The 12,060-nt window shown below is 42.1% G+C and overlaps 1 long non-coding RNA gene across 1 annotated transcript; it reads right to left on the bottom strand.

Moving 5' to 3' along the window:
* Nucleotides 1-8,560: 8,560 nt before the first annotated feature.
* Nucleotides 8,561-10,116, bottom strand: LOC129641775 (uncharacterized). Its single transcript, XR_008709431.1, has 2 exons — nucleotides 9,888-10,116; nucleotides 8,561-8,670 (listed from the first exon to the last, which is right to left on the bottom strand). It is a non-coding gene; the product is annotated as an uncharacterized LOC129641775 (long non-coding RNA).
* Nucleotides 10,117-12,060: the final 1,944 nt, after the last annotated feature.

The following is a 12,060-nucleotide window of genomic DNA, read 5'->3' as shown; positions in this document are numbered from 1 at the left end:
CAAGTGACCAAAATACTGGAGCTTCAGCTTCAGCATCAGTCCTTACAATGAATATTCAGGGTTGATCTCCCTTAAGATTGACTGGTCTTATCCTCTTGATGTCCAACCAAGGAGTGGAATAGGCAAATCAAAGCATTTTTCCAGTTCCTCTTCTGTCTCTGACCTGCATATCTTGGGTCATAATTTAGCTTTCTCTGGTAGTTCAGACAGTAAAGAACCTGCCTGCAATGCAGGAGACCTAGGTTTGATCTCCGGGTCAGGAAGATCCCTTGGAGAAGGCAATGGCAACCCACTTCAGTATTCTTGCCTAGAGAATCCCACGGACAGAGGAGCCTGTTGGGCTACAGTCCACAGGGTCACAAAGAGTCGGCACACTCTTTGTGTTAGTTAGTGTGCCGACTAACACTGAGTGACTAACACTTTTGCTTTCGCTTTAGCATAAAGTCCTCTGTGAGTTTTCTCAGGATACAGTCATGTGTCTGTTGTCACTGCCATACCATTCAAAAAACTAAGATCATGGCATCCGGTCCCATCACATCATGGCAAATAGATGGGGAAACAATGAAAACAGTGACAGACTTTATTTTCTTCGGCTCAAAAAATCACTGCAGATGGTGACTTCAGCCATGAAATTAAAAGACTCTTGCTCCTAGGAAGAAAATCCATGACAAACTTAGACAGCATATTTAAAAGCAGAGACATCACTTTGCTGACAAATGTCCATATAGTCCAAGCTATGAATTTGAGCAAGCTCCAGGAGTTGGTGGTGGCCAGGGAAGCCTGGCATGCGGCAGTCCATGGGGTAGCAAATCGGACACAACTGAGCGACTGAACTGAACTGATATATTCTGCACACTTAAACATTACATCCTGTTGGGTACAGTTTTCCTTCCTGATTCATGTTATCGGCCTCTTATCACAGCAGATACCTTTTTTCACATTGACCCTGGGGCTATCTGAAACTTAATGCTTTTACTTGAACTTCTGGACCATTCCACCTATCAGTCTCTTTTCTCAGCAGCCCAGGAAGATCCATTTCTCCTTTCTTCAAGGTAATTAATAAAGTATAATGGGGAGTATAACCCTCCAGGAAACTGCACTATCACACACACAGAAGTACATGCACATGTATTTAACAAAATTTCAATTTCCTGTGATTTTATAGATAAATTCCATATAATTTTAAGTGGCTTAAAAGGCACTAATATTAGGTTGCTGCAAAAGTAATTGAAGTTTTTGCATTGTTGAACTTTGCCATTTGATACTGGAATACGTGCTTAAGTGAATGTGGTTATGTTATTTTAATGTATATTTCTTGCTTTATTTTTTTTTGAATCACTTATTTCTTGATGTTTATTTTATATTTATTTTAAACTAGGGAAATGATGTTAGAAAAAAGCATATTTGAGCGATTTTCTTATTTGAGTTCAAAATGGGTCATAAAGCAGTGGAGGCAACCGGCAACATCAGCAACACATTTGGCCCAGGAACTGCTAATGAACATACAGTGCAATGGTAGTTCAAGAAGTTTTGCAAAGGAGATGAGAGCCTTGGAGATGAAGAGCATAGTGGCATGAAAAAGCTGGATAAGTGGGTGCCACATGAGCTGACCACAAATAAAATAAATCATTCTTTTGAAGTGTTGTCTTCTCTTACTCTACACAACAACAATGAGCCATTTCTTTATTGGGTTGTGATTTTGATGAAAAGTGTATTTTATATGACAACCAGTTATGACCAGGGTCAGTGGTTGGACTGAGAAGAAGCTCCAAGGCATTTCCCAAAGCCAAAGTTAGTCACTCAGTTGTGTATGACTCTTTGTGACCCCCATGGACAATAGCCCACCAGGATCTTCTGTCCATGGGATTCTCCAGGCAAGAATACTGGAGGGGTTGCCATTTACTCCTCCAAGGGAATCTTCCCAACCCAAGGATCTAACCCAGGTCCCCTGCATTGCAGGCAGATTCTTTATCATCTGAGCCACCAGGAAAGCCCAAACTTGCACCAAAAAAAAGGTCATGATCACTGTTTGGTGGCCTGCTGCTGGTCTGATCCACTACAGCTTTCTGAATCCTGACAAAATAATTACATCTGAGAAGTATGCTCAGCAAATCAATGAGATGCATAGAAAATTGCAACGCCGGCAGCCGGTACTGTCAACAGAAAGGGCCAAATTCTTCTCCACAACAACACCCTACAGTAAGTTGCACAACCAAAAGTTGAAGGAATTGGGCTAGGAAATTCCTAGCAACCCGTATTCACTCATTCACATGACCTCTCACCAACTGACTACTGCTTCTTCAGGCATTTCAACAACTTTTGGCATCGAAAAGTCTTACACAATCAGCAGGATTCAGAAAGTACTTTGCAAGAGTTTGTTGAATCCTGAGGCATGGATTTTTATGCTACAGGACTAAACAGACTTATTTGTTGTTGGCAAAAATGTGTTGCTTTTTACAGCTCCTATTTGTTTAATAAAGATGCATTTGAGCCTAGTTATATTTTATGTCTTTTTTTTTTTTTTTGGAGGCCAATTACTTTACAATATTATATTGGTTTTGCCATACATCAACATGAATCCGCCACGGGTGTACACGTGTTCCCAATCCTGAACCCCCCTCCCAAGTCCCTCCCCAGTTACAATGATTTAAAACTCATGGTCCAAAACTGCAATTACGTTTGCACTGGCCTAATACGATCTTATAAGTCCTGGTCACATCTTCACTTGACAATTAGTAACAACCTCTGTGTTACAGTGAGTACACAGGGGGAAATCACAACGAGGCTCAAATGTGTTCCAGACAGAGATTACAACACATGAAAATGGCCAGAGGTGAAGATGAGAAAAGCATATGCCTATCCGAACCTCTGAAAAAATTACAGCCATTTTCATAAGCTTTTTCTTCTGTCTGGAACACTCTGGCACCTTGTTTCTGCTCAACCCGTCTGTCCCTGCATTTCTAGCTTAAAAATCATCTCGTTCAAGCAGACTTCTCTGGCTTTCCTCCTTCCCCAACTTTTTTCAAGAATTATCAAGTGCTTCCATACTCCCACAGCCCTTTTCTTGTAATTGATTATTTTAATTTATTCTTATTAAACTATAAATTCATGACAACAAGAATCTTGTCCTGTGGTATTCCAAGTAGCCAACAGAATGCCTGACATATAGCTGATAACTAAAAAAAATATATATGTTTAATGAATGAATAGAAAGAACCATCGGTTTAGTGCCCATTATGAATTAAGCATTTTGCCAACTGCTTTATCTACACTCTTACTTAAGCTCCCCAGTATTGTTGCCATTTTACACATGAGGAAACTGAGTCTAAGAATAAGAAAGTGAAAGTTGCTCAGTCATGTCTGACTCTCTCCAGGCCAGAATGCTGGAATGGATAGCCACTCCATTCTCCAGGGGATCTTCTCAACTCAGGGATCGAACCCAGGTCTCCCACATTGCAGGTGGATTCTTATTAGAATAAGAGACTTGTTTCAGATCATACAGCTAGTAAGCAACAGAGTATGGACTGAAAGCAAGGACTATCTTACTCAAGAAACTGAACTTTCATCCACTCAATTATAAAAATTTCCCCCTTATTCTTCCTGTTATGTGTGCTTTGTGCTTCAGTCGTGTGTCCAACTCTTCGTGACACCATGGACTATAGCCTGCCAGGCTCCTCTATCCATGGAATTTTCAAGGCAAAAATAGTGGAGTGGGTAGCCATTCCCCTCTCCAGCGGATCTTCCCGACCAAGGGATCAAACCCCCATCACCTGTGTCTCCTGCATCGGCAGGGGGATTCTTTACCTAGCACCAGTGCTACCTATTAAGCTTCTCGGTTCTTTTTCTTAATAAGAGGACAGGTTACAGCCAAGTTTAGAGTTAAAAGAGTTATGCTCCTTTGCTCTTAATAAATCTGTTTTGACTGCATATCAATGGTATTATTATTTTTAAATGCTTTTTAATCTATGTTCCATTTCCAAAGAGAAATCTGAAGTGGGTTGCGTTCTTTCCTTGGCAAGCTTTTCTGATTGTTATCTTTCTAACCGGAACTGATTAAGCATATTTTTGTGAAACAGAGCAATATTGCCTGCAAATCCCAAATCTCTTAGATCTAGATCTGGCACACAAATCCTGATCAAATTGCCAAAAGTAAAACTGCAGCAAGTTCAGTTAAATATTCACAGGATTATTTATTTTAAATTGATTTAAAAGTGTACTGCAATAAGTCACTTAAATGTTGCTTTCTAATAATATTTGTGGAGAAACGAGTCAACTTTGGGGTTATCATAACAATCATGAAAATATTTGGTTACCATTCAGTTATATACACCATAACTAAAATCCCTAGGATAGATTTAATTTAGTTTTTACAGTAACTATCTTTACTCTGCTCTACATAGGTATTTTGATTTTCATAGAAATTTAAGAATTTTGTTACATATGTTAATTACAACTTGATTATAATAGTTTGGTCTATCTAATTACCACAAATGCACTTACAGTGTGAAGGCTCAAATTTGTTTTGCTTCTATAGAGTCTAATAGAGTGCTACTACGCGTAGCATTGTTTGACTCAATGGGCACTGCCCATGAAGTAAGTAACAAACAACACAGAGCAAAATTAGTCACTTTTCTATTATTGCTTACCTAATTCTGAAAAGAATAAATGTGTATGTTTAAGAAAACTGTGTTTTTTGAGTTAAACTTTTAATTCAAATATTGATTGTGGTCTAAGTGTCATTCAAAACAGTATTGTTCAAAGACAAAATAAAGGTTTAGTTCAGTTCTTAGTGCATGTGATCTCTTAAATTATAAATTACAAAGGAGGCATCTACTTAACTGAGTTTCTGCCTCTTCTGTACTTGCTTATACAAAGTGACTCCTGTTTGTTTTCAGTGTTTTCTCATCACAGAGAACATACACGCAAAAAGCATGGTCTTGATAATGTTGTCTGTGATTATGGTTTCAGTCTGTCTGCTCTCTGATGCCCTCTCTCAGTGCCTACCATCTTACTTGGGTTTCTCTTACCTTGGATGTGGGGTATCTCTTCTGACTTTATTTTTCTGGGCTCCAAAATCACTACAGATGGTGATTGCAGCCATGAAATTAAAAGACGCTTACTCCTTGGAAGGAAAGTTATGACCAACCTAGATAGCATATTCAAAAGCAGAGACATTACTTTGCCAACAAAGGTCCATCTAGTCAAGGCTATGGTTTTCCCAGTGGTCATGTATCGATGTGAGAGTTGGACTGTGAAGAAAGCTGAACGCCGAAGAATTGATGCTTTTGAACTGTGGTGTTGGAGAAGACTCTTGAGAGTCCCTTGGACTGCAAGGAGATCCAATCAGTCTATTCTAAAAGAGATCAGTCCTGAGTGTCCTTTGGAAGGACTGATGCTAAAGCTTAAATTCCAATACTTTGGCCACCAGATGTGAAGAGATGACTCATTTGAGAAGACCCTGATGCTGGGAAAGATTGACGGCAGGAGGAGAAGGGGATGACAGAGGATGAGATGGTTGGATGGCATCACCAACTCAATCGACATGGGTTTGGGTGGACTCCGGAAGTTGGTGATGCATAGGGAGGCCAGGCCTGCTGCAATTCATGGGGTTGCAAAGAGTCAGACACAACTGAGTGACTGAACTGAACTGAACTGATAATGTTGAGGAAAATGTTTTTGAGGAAAGAGGTGAGGAATATCTTTAAAATCACTGATCTTTTGCCTAGGTTAGTAGGCTAAGACTTTTGTTAAGCAGGCTAGATGTCCTGGGTCTAGAATAGCCATTAAGTGTACTCCATTTTGGAAAATGACTGTCAGTTATGACAGTGAATGAATAAGGGGTAGAGGGCATTTGGCGTTATTTAACACCATTAATATTATATACTTTGGGAGGGCAGTGCTAATGCACTCAACTTTTCTTGAGTCTCAGGAAGTCTAGAATGGAGTTTGAGATGTTGAAGGTTTGGGGGTTTGTTTGTTTAGGTTTTTAAATTTGTTTTTGCAAGTGAGGAGAATAAAATTTCTTTATAGCTCTCTAATATGGACAAGACAAGAGAATCAGCAAAGGCTGAGAATGATTGAAGAATTAAGTGCCTGTCTATACAACAGGTAAAACTGGAATACAGAGTCTAGGAGAAAGAGCTTCCTAAACTTGAGTCAGGGTGGGACTCAGTATTAAAATTTTATGAAATACAAACATCATAGATAAAAGGAGACAGTGTCCCACTAGCAAACCCCAAGCCACCTCTTTGAAGGCCTTTTGTCATAGACGTGAGGACCAGAATGTGTGTGTGTGCTCAGTCGTGTCCAGCTCTCCATGACCCCATGGACTGTAGCCTGAAAGGCTTCTCGGTCCATGGGATTTTCCAGGCAAGAGTACTGGAGTGGTTGCCTTCCCAGGATCTTCATGACCCAGGAATTGAACCCATGTCTCCTGCATTGGCAAGTGGATTCTTCACCACTGAGCCACCTGGGAAGCCCCAAGGACCAGAATAGGAGGCTCCAAATCCCAAAATTTTATACGCATAAATCAGACACACTTCTATTTTTAAAATCCATGCAGCAGCTCTCAACCACATTTAGAGTAAAAATCTAAATTCCTTTCTGTATTCTATAAGGTCCTTTATGATCTAACTCCTCCTGTCTCTAAACAGCATCTCTTCATCTTTTAACATGCTCCAACATCATCTGTTAACTTTCAAACTCCCGTATTCTTCAGGCTTGTTCCATCCATGAAGACCCTGCAGGTGTTCTTCCTTTTCTTCTATCTTCACCCAGATACTCATATTGGCAATTCCTCCCTATAGATCAGGTCTTCATTTAAATATCACCTTCTAAGAGAATTCACTCACTTGTCTTTTCAGTTCAGTTCAGTCACTTAGTCGTGTCTGACTCTTTGAGACCCCATGAATTGCAGCATGCCAGGCCTCCCTATCCATCACCAACTCCCGGAGTTCACCCAAACTCATGTCCATTGAGTCAGTGATGCCATCCAACCATCTCATCCTCTATCGTCCCCTTCTCCTTTGCCCTCAATCTTTCCCAGCATCAGGGTCTTTTCAAAGGAGTCAGCTCTTTGCATCAGGTGGCCAAAGTATTGGAATTTCAGCTTCAACATCAGTCCTTCCAATGAACACCCAGAACTGATCTCCTTTAGGATAGACTGGTTGGATCTGCTTGCAGTGCAAGGGACTCTCAAGAGTCTTCTCCAACACCACAGTTCAAAAGCATCAGTTCTTCGGCACTCAGCTTTCTTTATGGTCCAAATCTCATATCCATACATGACCACTGGAGAAACCATAGCCTTGACTAGATGGACCTTAGTTGACAAAGTAATGTCTCTGCTTTTTAATATGCTATCTATTTTGGTCATAACTTTCCTTCCAAGGAGTAAGCGTCTTTTAATTTCATGGCTGCAATCACCATCTGCAGTGACTTTGGAGCCCAAAAAATTAAAGTCTGCCACTGTTTCCACTGTTTTCCCATCTATTTCCCATGAAGTGATGGGACCAGATGCCATGATCTTCATTTTCTGAACGTTGAGCTTTAAGCCAACTTTTTCACTCTCCTGATCTTTCACTTTCATCAAGAGGCTTTTTAGTTCCTCTTCACTTTCTGCCATAAGGGTGGTGTCATCTGCATATCTGAGGTTATTGATATTTCTCCCGGCAATCTTGATTCCAGCTTGTGCTTCCTCCAGCCCAGCATTTCTCATAATGTACTCTGCATAAGTTAAATAAGCAGGGTGACAATATACAGCCTTGACGTACTCCTTTTCCTATTTGGAACCAGTCTGTTGTTCCATGTCCAGTACTAACTGTTGCTTCCTGACCTGCATATAGGTTTCTCAAGATGCAGGTCAGGTGGTCTGGTACTCCCATCTCTTGAAGAATTTTCCACAGTTTATTGTGATCCACACAGTCAAAGGCTTTGGCATAGTCAATAAAGAAGAAATAGATGTTTTTCTGGAACTCTTGCTTTTTCGATGATCCAGCAGATTTTTAAAAATCACAGCCCACATCTTTATCTCAAATAATATTTATGTATTGTGTTATAGTATATGCTAGGTTATTATTTTCTATATCTGATCACTAGAATGTAAACACTATGAGATCTAACAAAAAGTGTCTGTTTTCCATATACTCCTGACATAAATTGATATTCAATAGCTCTCTGCTAAAAGGACTGAAAGGTTATTGCTGAATCATGAAAGACCCTGGGATTCTTTGCCTGTGGAGGAGAAGAATTCAATCCAGTGCCAGTGATGAGGCTTGATCGCTCAGAGCTTTTGTGTCATAGAGTTTTATTAAAGTATAAAAGAGATAGAGAAAGCGTCTGACATAGACATCAGAAGGGGACAGAAAGAGTGCCCGCCTCCCACTAGTCTTTAGCTGGATGTTATAGAGCTACTAGCAAGCTGTTAATTATGGAAAGGAGATGTCTCAAAACTCAGAGTGGCACCAGGCCCCTCACCCACAACAAGCATTTTGAGATAACATTGGCACCAGGTGAGTCATTCCGGGCAATAAAACAATTGGCATGAATCTTGAAGCGAGGCAGGTTTCCAAGTAAATATATAGTTTCATTAACATAGATTAGGAGAACAATGTATGAGTAAAACATACTGGTTTGTTGAGCCCTTATCAGTTCTGAGTCTTCAGTGGAAACAACCTGAAGAAAGACAGAGTCTAGGGTAAATACAAAGTTCATTAACATGGCTTAAGAAAAACATTTCCATAAGAAAAACACATTGGTTAGCTCAAGGTGTGAGAAAAGTTAAGTTCAGGTGGAGTCAGGTGTCATCCTGGCAACACAGAATTTTAACCAAAACCTCTTTTTAAATTCTTATGGAGAAGGGGAAAAATCTAACACTTGTTTGTTTCCTCCTGCCACTTGAGAGAGAGATAAAAAATGTCTGACACTTGCAGCCTATTTCCTCCTTTTGGAGACCCCTGGCCTTCCTGTCTGTTACCCTCTCAAGACTACCTGAATAAATGAGTTAGATAGTTAGAGTAGTAAAAAGGAGTCCAAAATGGTTCTGGCTAAAAGACAAAGAAGGGAAAAGCCCACAAAAAAATAGAACAAAGGAAGGTCCGAGGACCAGAGTGAGGACCTCAGGTAAAATAAACAGCCCTTCTGGCTAGCCCAATTTACATAGGGCAAGCCCAGAGGAGAGGAGACAAATGTATAAAAGGAGGAAGCCTAGAAGGATTGGGGGATTCGCTTCTGTTCGTGTCTTTTGGATCTACCTGCCATCACGCCTCTAGGATGTATTTTCCTTTACTTTCTAAATAAAACTGAGCTGTAATATGGGGCTGTAACACTTGTCCGTCCGTCGCTTCAAATTTTTGCTGTGACGAGACAGAACCGAGGAAATTACAAACTCCCCTGACATCTATGGTGCCATGACTCGGATTTAACCTGGCTGAAACGACCTCAGCTTGGCCCCCACGGGGCAGAGGCCAAGCACAGCGTAAGCCCAACACAGTGAAAGCTCCCGCGGTAAAAGCAGAATGCAAAGAAAACCCAGCACTGGGAAAGTGTCAAGAAGCCCAGCGTGCTGGAAACCGAACAGCAAAAACAAACTTGGCAGAAAGCTCACATGGCTCAGTCTCAGATTCCAGAAGACCTCTGGTTAAGGTAGGAGGTCCTTGCTCTGATGGCTGGAAGGACATATGGCTAACAAAATCTTAATTCCTTTACAACCTTGAGTCTCTTGTTTCCTCACAGAACCCGCCCCCCCCACCCCCCCCATGAACAGATGAGCAACAATGGGTGCAACTGAGGGACTCTGGCAGGGGCTACTCCTCAGTGTGTCCCAAAGGCTCCACTATCTCCTGGGCCCCAGTAGCTATTGCCCAAGAGGGTAGGGGCCCTTCTGTCCTTACTTTTCTTTATGCCAAGGATCAAGCCAATGAAAACTGTGAGCACAGGTCAGGTATATAGCAGATTTTCTGACAAGTTATGAAAGGGATTCCTCGGCACATTTTTCCACTGTGTTTTTCCTCCCATCCTTCAGCTCCTCTCTCCTGGGACTTGAGCCCAACCAAAACCCACAGTGCCTGGCCTCAGGACCTAATGAAGCTCAGGCTGTGATGTCTCATTGCAAAACTTCAGTGAGAGACACAGCATAGGTAAGAGGTGGATTTGTTTGGAATCAGAGAGAAACACACCCCACAGGGTGTGGGCCATTGCAGGAGGAGAGGGCTTCAGTGTTGGAATGTGGTGTGATTTCCAAGCTGGGTGATCTCATATGCTAATGAGTGGGAGGATCATTCCAACAATTAGGGAACCACCCACTCCTTGGAATGTCCTCTCACCTCTGGGTGTAGCTTGCAGATTGAGGATCAATGCTTAGTTGAATTTGACTTGTCATCTTTGAGCCATTTGATTTTAATCCATTTACGTTATGCCCTTGTGCTATGTCATTCTTTCAAAAGTTGTGCCCTGCCCCCTTCCCTCCTGTTTCATGCTCTTTTCCTGAGCCGTGTCTGGGCCCACAATATTGCCTCTACAATCTTCTGGAGGAACAAACAGAAAATAGCTGGCCCTTGGGAGGAAAATACTGTATCCAGTCTCTCTAGATATTCAGGCCTTCATCTTCCATGTTTCCTACAACATGTGCAACAACAGCATCTCTCATTGAACCCGCTAGGATGGGTGACAGGTACGCCTGTTAAAAGTCCATCTGTTGGCAACCCTTCAAGGGCAACTGGGCTTCCAGGGATGATGTTTGCCACTTTGGGAGTTAACCCTGCAGGCCATTTGGGCCCACTTACCACACTTCTCCTAAAAGTTACAAAAATACCCCTGGATCAAATCTCCACTCCACTTTTATGGAACATCTGGTCTGTTGCCTCTTATCAGTTTGTTCTTAAGCCACTTACTAACTCCTACAACTAGGACCCTGCCCACTTGTAGGCAACATCGCTCCACCCCGCTTATTATTATTAAAATACTCTTAATGCCCTTAACAGGACCAGATAGCCCACTCCTTTGTCATTACTTCTGTTATTACCTAGCGTGGGTCTATGACAATGTTTACCATTGGAGACACCCTAACCTGCTCATATGGAGGATTAGGGGAGGAAATTGGTGACTTACATTCCCTCAGAGCAGTAAGAGGATAAGGCTTATGGCTATTTCTCCAGGTTCTCAGTCTCAGGGACAGGCTTGGGTTGCTTTACATCATGGTATCTATTCCTATCCGTGGTGGACAAGCCAGCAATAAGTTAAGATTACAACCCCTTAATCCTACCCAGTACTAGTCACATTGGAGACCTTGGGGATGCCCAACTCCAGCCTGGGAATCCCAGGAGGTCGACCTGCCTTGACCTGCCTAGGGATCTGGTCCTCAAAGGTTGTCATACCTCAACCTGCTCAGGGATCTGCCAGTCCAGGGGTCCCAGGAGGTCAACATGCTTCGACCTGCCCGGGGATTCGATCTCCAGTAGGCTGTCATGCCTCAGTTTGCCTAGTGATCTGCACCCTGACCTGGGGATGCCTGGTTCTCAGGTTGCAACAGTACTGGGTAGGATAAGCTTCAAAAAGCCTTATCCCTAAGGAAGTCCACCCATGGAAATTGAAGGAGGCCTATTAGTTTTTTCTTTTCCTCCCTGTCATCACTGTCTTTCAGAGGGGAAATAACCAATCTACTTCTTGACAGACGGCCTTGAGATGCATCCTTAATAGCTGGAAGCTGATTGATCCTCTGTCTCTAAGGGTGGTGGTGGTGGTTTACTCACTAAGTTGTGTCCAACTCTTGTGACCCCATGGATGGTAGCCCATCAGGCTCCTCTGTCCATGGGATTTTCCATGCAAGAATACTGGAGTCGGTTGCCATTTCCTTCTCCAGGGGATCTTCCTGACCCAGGAATAGAACCCGGGTCTCCTGCATTGCAGGCAGATTCTAAGGAGATTCTATCTCTAAGGAGAAGTTCCTTAAAATTCTTTTGTGCCACTGAGTGGCCACAGTATCCTCTGGGGGACAAGGAACACTGGCCTGAGGATGGGAGCTTAAATTACAAAACCATCCTGTAGCTAGACTTATTCTGTAAAAGA

Source organism: Bubalus kerabau, chromosome 1 (genome assembly GCF_029407905.1).
Source record: "Bubalus kerabau isolate K-KA32 ecotype Philippines breed swamp buffalo chromosome 1, PCC_UOA_SB_1v2, whole genome shotgun sequence".
Lineage (NCBI taxonomy): Eukaryota > Metazoa > Chordata > Mammalia > Artiodactyla > Bovidae > Bubalus > Bubalus kerabau.
This window is presented reverse-complemented; position numbering and strand designations above follow the sequence as displayed.